General features: G+C 37.2%; 1 non-coding gene across 1 annotated transcript; it reads left to right on the forward strand.

The window, feature by feature from the left end:
* Window positions 1–1,168: 1,168 nt before the first annotated feature.
* On the forward strand, window positions 1,169–1,275 carry LOC141688001 (small nucleolar RNA R71). The gene has a single exon (XR_012561472.1). It is a non-coding gene; the product is annotated as a small nucleolar RNA R71 (small nucleolar RNA).
* Window positions 1,276–8,115: the final 6,840 nt, after the last annotated feature.

Here is an 8,115-nt window from a genome sequence, read left to right on the forward strand (position 1 = left end):
AGCTACAATATATTCAACCTCATCAGTTGAAGCAGAAATAGATTTCTGCTTCTTGCTGAACCATGAGACTAATCTGTCTCCTAAGAACTAACAACTTCCTGATGTACTTTTCCTGTCTATTTTGCATCCAGCAAAATCAGCATGTAAATAACCACATAAAGCAAAATTAACTTCTCTTGCATACCAAAGTCCAAGAGAAATAATACCCTTGAGATGTTGTTGCAATCTCTTAGGGAAAGGTGGTGGAGGATAGAGCTGTTTCTCCCCTGTATTACCCTCAGGAAGAGTGTGTTCAACAGTAGTCTTTCTTGGTTCTGCCACTTTCTCCTTTTTCTTAGCTTCTTCATCTCCAACTTCAGCTTCTCCTTCTTTTGCTTTTTCAGCATCAGCAACTTTTCCAGACCTTAAGGTAATAGCCTTGACTTGTTCTTTAGCTTCCTTCCTGCCTGGCACTTCAGTGTCACTGGGAAGTGTGCCAGGTTGACGATTAAGCACTGCATTGGCTATTTGACCAATTTGATTTTCCAAGGTCTTGATCGACACCGCCTGACTCTTGCACAACAACTTAAGCTCCTCAAAATCAGCACTAGTGGGTGCAGCCGCACCTCCCTATTGAGGATATGATTGCCTTTGAGCATACTGCTATGATTGCTGGAATCCAGGTGGATTGAACTATTTACTTACGCCTTGCTGATATGGTTGTTGAATAGCATTCTGATTATTACCCCTGCTGAAATTTGGATGATTTCTGTTGTTAGGATGATAAGTAGCTGGCACAGGCTGCTGTTGTCGCTGATAATTGTTCACATACTGAACAGATTTGTTAACAAGAGAACACTGATCCGTAGCATGAGAACCTGCACAAAGCTCACAGACCATAGCTATCTGATTGACTCCATAGGTGGCTAGAGAATCGACCTTCATAGACAGCACTTGGAGCTGCGCTGCAATAGCGGTGGCTGCATCGACTTCCAGAATACATGCTACCTTCCCAGGCATCATCCTTTGAGTTGGGTTTAGATGCTCATTTACAGCCATAGTCTCAATAAGATTATAAGCCTCAGTATAGCTTTTGGCCCACAAGGCGCCTCCAGCTGCTGCATCGAGCATGGGCCGAGATTGGGCCCCAAAACAATTATAGAAACCAGTGATCACCATCCAATCGGGCATTCCATGATGTGGACACTTTCTCAACATCTCCTTGTAGCGCTCCTAAGCTTCGCACATAGATTCTGTAGGTTGCTGCGCAAACTGAGTAAGAGCACTGCTCATAGCAGCAGTCTTTGCCATTGGATAAAACTTCACCAGAAACTTTTGCGCAAGATCTTGCCAAGTAGTGATGGAGTCAGCTGGTTCGGAATGTAACCAGTCCTTAGCTTTATCCCTCAGAGAGAATGGGAAAAGCCTTAGCTTGATAGCTTCATCAGTCACACCATTATATTTGAAAGTACTGCAGATCTCGACAAAATTCCTTATGTGTATGTTGGGGTCTTCAGTCGTAGCTCCTCCGAAAGAAACAGAATTCTGCACCATCTTAATAGTGCCCGGCTTGATTTCAAAGGTGTTAGCCTGAATAGCCAGATGAAGAATGCTTGACTGAATGTCATCAATTTTAGGCCGAGAAAAGTCCATAAGAGCTGGATCTGCCGGAACAATACGATTACACATGATTACTGGCTCTTTCTGCTCACTTCCTGAATCTGAATCTTCAAAATCTATCTTTTCCGGAATATCAAGAACTTCGTGTGTCTCCTCAGCTATATCTAAAGTCCTCTTGCGAGTACGAGAACGAGTTTGCATAAACGCTCGCTAAAGTACCTGAAACACAACCAGAAACAATAAGTACACACGTCATAATCACTGAGTCCTAATGACCAATGATGGTAAGTACATAAACTAAACAAATACGCCGAGTCCCCGGCAGCGGCGCCAAAAACTTGTTAGGGCGAAAACATGCGCTAATAACACACGCAAGTATACACGTTCACAAGTAATATAGAATACTTTCTAGTTTGTTCCCCCAGAGACTCAGACTAATTATGTTCAATTAAATTCATTCACCAATGTATGATTACTTCTCAATGTTAAGACAATAACACTTAGAGTTGATTAACTAATTATTAACTATAATTAACTACTAGAATTAAGCACTTAATTAACATTCGAATTAACAATATTAAAACACTCATGAGATCACAACTTCATTACTACTTCCTTCAATAGCTATTGTTATTACCCTTAGCATGCAACAGTGATGATATTAATCGAATAACACAAAACTGATAAAAACCAACTTTCATTGTACTAAAACCATTCTACCAAACATCCACAATTAAGATAGAAGTTGAATAGGCATCAATTATGTTGAGTCCTTATATGTCTACAGAAATTGACAACATAATGATTTAAGAACAAGTTATTCATTTTGATTACACAGGGCGAATAAAACTGTTAGAGTTACCCACTAATCATGAAATATCATACATGAACCTATGCTAAGATGGCAAGTTCTAAATCTCAAGATCCACCGTCGCTTCACAAGAGATTAACACCCTATCTTATATGTTCGCGACGCATATAAGACGAATACGCACAACTAATACTAGATATCATACAATCATCACACACTAAGGTATTAAAAAACTAACTAAAGAATTCCATAGTAAATCCGTTACGACCCCATGATCACGATTAGCCCATGATAGCACTCATCGTCATCATGGGTTCATATGAAAACATGATAAATAAACACAAGAGAATAATAACTAAAACTACTTATATTAAACCAGAGTACGTCATAAGAGTAAATATGTTCAAAGCAAGAAAACTAGCATCCAACGTTACAACGAAATAAAGAATTACAAGAAAATATGCTTCCTCTTCGTTCCGGTGTGCTAAAATGGTCTTCTTCCTTATCTCCTTCGCTCCTTGATTAATACAACGATCCAACCTTAGTGAAACATCTCTGAAATTTACTTATATAGGAGTCCCATAAAACTCAGATTACTCAGAAATTGAAAGCCAAACAGAAATAGGAGTCTAAAATAATTATTCTGAAAATTACGACCCTGCGCGGCCGCTCAGCATAGCTGAGCGGGCGCTCAGCTTCCTGCGCGGCCGCTCAGCTTAGCTGAGCGGGCGCTCAGCTATGTTGAGCGGCCACGCAGCTTAGCTGAGCGGGTGCTCAGACTCTTTCTGGAAAAATGGTCTATTTTGCTCCGTTTCTTCGCTGCAATCTGCTCCTACCTTCCCATTTGCAATGCTAAACACATGCCAAGGCTTATTATTGATGAATTCTCTCCCGAAAGGCAACTAATACCCTGAAATGCACAAACACTAGAAAAACGCATCAAATACACAAAAGACTTGATTTCAAGATACCAATTTAAGCTATTATAAGACGTTCTAAGTGGTATAAAATGCCACTTATCAACAACTTCGCAGTGTGAGTCATAGAATACAACATGATAACCTCTTTCAGTGATTTGACTGATGCTCAGAAGATTATGCTTCAGTCCTTCCACCAAAGCTGTATTTTCTATTGCTACCTTTCCAATTATCAAGTTGCCGTATCCCAGAGTATGTCCTACATTTCCATCTCCATAAGATACATCTGGGCCAGCCTTCTTCTCAAATTATGACAGCAGGGATTTATTTTCAGTCATGTGTCTTGAACATCCACTATACAAAACAAGTGTATTTTTCTTGTTACCCTGCAATCAGAAGAATAATTAATTAGAAGGATTTTTAAGGACCCACACTTGTTGGGCCCTCTTTTTGGACAACTTAAGCCTTTGTGTGTCAGGAGTACTTTTGATAGTCTTTCCTTTGTCAGGATTTGTCTTATCAGAAGCAAGTTTAGTAAAACCAACAGAATTAATCACACAAGCAACTTTATTAAACTTAGTGATAAGAACTACAAGTATAAATCGAATGCCAACTACTACCACAATAAAAACAAGGATTTTATGGTTTATAAAATACTAATCTACCCCTAACATCAGACTCAGGAATAACAATTTCCTTTTCTTATTCCTCCTGCAATCAATAGCAAGATGATTAGTATTTCCACAGTTAAAACAAGTTTTCCTAGGAGCATTGGGAACAACCTTGTAATTTGAATCCTTAGAAATACCTTTCTTACCATTCCTGTTTCTTTTAGGATTCTTTACTTGAGGTTTGTCAGTAACCTCAGATATTTTCTTTTTCAATTATCTTGCTGACAAAAGTCCTATATTCTTTTCTTTCTTAACAGACTTAATGGTTTCCTTTCTTTTCTTTCTTTGAGTTTTATCACTTACCATTTTTTCTTGTGATACTGATGTTGAACCCTTTTCAAAAGTGGATTTGGGTTCATCAACTTCTGATGAAATAAACTTAACAGGATTTTTAAGAAAAATTTTATTTTCAGTGTCAACATCCTTAATTCCATCTTTATAGCCTAGGCATTCTTTCCAGTTTTTCTTTGAGATCATCTCATGAACCTTTTTTCCTGAATTAGTCCAGACTTTAAGGGTTTTTCTCTCATTTTCTAGATCATTTTCTAACATACTGTATCTAGCCTCCAGAATCTTAACTGTATGTTTAGCTCTTTCACATTCTTTCTTCAAATCTATCTGATGTATTGAGTCAGACTCTAACTGATCATTCCTAGATTTCAAGGTCTTAATTTCAGTTATAAGTCTATCATTTTCTAAAGTCTTATTCTTAAAACTACCATGTAAAGATTTAAGAATAGATTTCAATTCAGATATATTTTCAGTATCAAAAGAGAAGAAAGGAGTTTGTACCTTAGGCTCAGAAGCAGCAGGATCATCAAGATTGGCCATCAGTGCATAACATGTGTTTTCATCTTCAGAGTCAAAGGAGTCCATCCAATTCTTGCTTGAAGTGATCAGGGCTTTGCTCTTCCCTTTATCATGCTTTGTTTTCTTGCACTCTGTGGCAAAGTGACCAGGTTTATCACAGTTGTAATACTTGATCTGTGTCATGTCTACCTTCCCAGCTTTAGAGTCATTTCCATCTTTGCTCCCAGTTGAATTCTTTTCACCTCCAATGAACTTCTTCCTGAAGCTTCTGTTGTTCCTAAACTTCCTGAATTGCATTCTCCTGAAGCCCTTAACCAGCAATGCGGCCATTTATATGACATCAGAATCTGTCATGTTCTCATCAGTTTCAGAATCAGTATCATCATCAGGATTTGATGATGAATTATCAGTATCTGATTCTGGAAAATTGTTCTTCTTTCGTACAGCTCCAACAGACTTTTCTTTTGAAGCTTTATCATTAAATTTTAAAGCAACAAATTTTCCTTTTTCCTCTCTCTCCTTTGCTGAACCTCTAAATCATGAGTTCTCAGTATGCCATAGACTTCATCCAGAGTAATTACGTCCAGATCATACTAATGTCATATGATTGAAGTCTGAGTCTCCCATTCTTCACTCAAAGCTCTCAAAAACATGGTGTTTGAATCCTCTCGATCATACACCTTTCCCACCAAAGACAGATTATTTAGCAGAGTCAGAAATCTGTCATAGATGTCAGTGAGACTTTCATTAGGCTTGGCCTCAAAGTGTTCATATTCTTGAATCAGAACAGCCCTTCTGTTCTTCATGATGGCCATGGTTCCTTGACATTGAGTTTCAAGAGCATCCCAGATTTATTTGGCAGTCTTGTAGGCTATGACCCTGTTTGACATCACAAAATTAAGAATGTTATGCAAAATGTTTCTTACTTTTACATCTTTCAGCACAACTACTTTCTCTTCTGGTGTCCATTTTGTCTTCTCCTTCAGTTGATAATGTTCAGCAACAGTAGGAGTTGCAGGCACCAGTTTTGTTGGCATGAAGGGTCCATCATTGATTACGTCTAGATAATATGGATCTGTAGCTTCCAGGTACATGAGCATCTTCACCTTCCATGTTGAATATTCAGTCTTTTCCAGAATGGGAATTTTAATGCTTTCATACTTGTTCAGAGACATGTTTAGATCGTTTCTGATTGTAAATTTATCAGTAAGCTCTAATACCAATTGTTGCCCAGTAAAGATACAATTGTTTAAGGGGGGTTGGATACAATTGTATAAATATTTCAAACAAGTAATAAAATATAATAGCTTTTTATATATCTGATAAAAACTGTTACAAAATCCTCTCAAGAAATACTGATGTTCTTGAGAGCTGCTAGGTTGAATGATCCTCGAGTGTGATTCTTCTAAGAGATGACCTAAACTGTGTTTATATACTACACAGGTACAACAGATTAATCTAAGATATGCACTATCAAAAACTAATTGAAACTGATACATATCTTAAACTAAATAGATAAAGTCCTATAACTCAGACGTAACAGATATCTGCTCCACATTATAAGGAACTGAACAAATCCTTTAATGCTGACTGTCTTCAAATACTGTTATCATACAAATGCTGATGACATACCAAATCCTGACGGTACATCAGATCCTGATGACATCCGAACAGCCAGATCCTGAGCTTCTTTTGATCATTGAGAATTTAATATGTAACAGCGGCGAATCTCGGAGGTACCCGATTCGGATGCCAATCATGAGTTTCACCGATTTATATAAATTATTCCCGCACGATTAAATTTAATTCATACATTAATCAAATAATTTCCTGTAAAGAAAATTAAAAATAAAAAATTTAATCAGAAATATTCGAACCAAGGCAACACAGTATAGGGAAACACACACCAACGATTTAAACACGCGCAACCACACCTCTTGGAAAATCCGAGAGGCGGCAGCACCACAGGTAACAAAATAACCACAAAAACCACACATATACACACACATATATGTATATATACACAATCAACAATCAACCAGAACAGCAACAACCGAGACAAATATGGTCAGAAAACAAGGCGGCCAGGAAAAGAAAGAAAATGGCGGCGGCCGAAGGAAGACTAACCAGAACGGGGAGGGAGGGAGAGATAAGGGAGATAGAAGAGAATGAGAGAAAAGATAGTACAAAGAGAAAGATTAGAGAGAGCGAGAGAGAGAATTGGAGAGAGAGAGAGCAGAAGATGAGAGAGATCGGGAAAAAAGAGATTGATTAAGAAAAGATAATAGCAATTGTACTTATCTGATTAATTACTCCGAAAATCTGAATTGGCACCAAAATTTATCAATTTAACGAATAATTTACGGGTAAAAATAACCCGAAAATTTACCAGAACAACTTTAAAATTCTCGGAATAATTAGGAGTTCATAAAATAAAATTTTCAAATCATTTTTGAAACGCGCATCAGACCCGCATTTCACAATTTAACGAACAAACGTGCGGGCGAATTTAATCCAAAAAAATTTCAAAATAATTTTAAAATTCTCAAAATATTAAAAACTTAAGAAATATGAGTTTCATAGTTTTTGAAACATTCTGGAATTTGATATTGAAGTTAAAGTAAAATACAGTCAGAAAATCATTCAGGGATAAGTAATCAATGAAATATTGATTTCTAAATTTTATAAATTCCTAAAAACAATTAAAAAAAATTATAAAGCAGTAAAAATAATTTTAGAGATAATATAACAACCCCAAATCCGGGGTCGGGGATCCGGGTTGTCACGAGTTCCATTTCCCTTAATAACACCCAATCTTAATAAACAATCAACTACTCCGTACTGTGACCCCACAATAAACACACACACCACAAGTTATAGTCTCAGAGATGAATACCAAAAATAACACAAGTCATTTTATTCCACAATTATAAACCATTACACCGTAAAGAGGGTTTCTGAATAATTTACATATTCCTTGCCATTATTACAATTCATAATATACATAAGTCTGGTACATCAAAAGTTGAAATCCTAGCCTATTGGTAGTTCCTACCTCAGCCACAACGGCATCACACCTACAGGAAACTGCGGAACGTTTCCTATCCGCTCACGAATTGGGAGCTTGGTCCTGTTCATCTTGTCTATCTGTTGTTGTGTGATGAAAGAAGAAAGCAAGGGTGAGCAACAAGCCCACTGAAATAATATGTATAATAATTTACAATATATAAGCATTCTCATAGTACTCATGAAAGTCTTGGTCAAGAAGAATTGAACCAAGTTTGATATCTTAATGCGACCAAGTCAC

Source organism: Apium graveolens, chromosome 9, assembly GCF_009905375.1.
Source record: "Apium graveolens cultivar Ventura chromosome 9, ASM990537v1, whole genome shotgun sequence".
In the NCBI taxonomy this organism is placed as follows: domain Eukaryota; kingdom Viridiplantae; phylum Streptophyta; class Magnoliopsida; order Apiales; family Apiaceae; genus Apium; species Apium graveolens.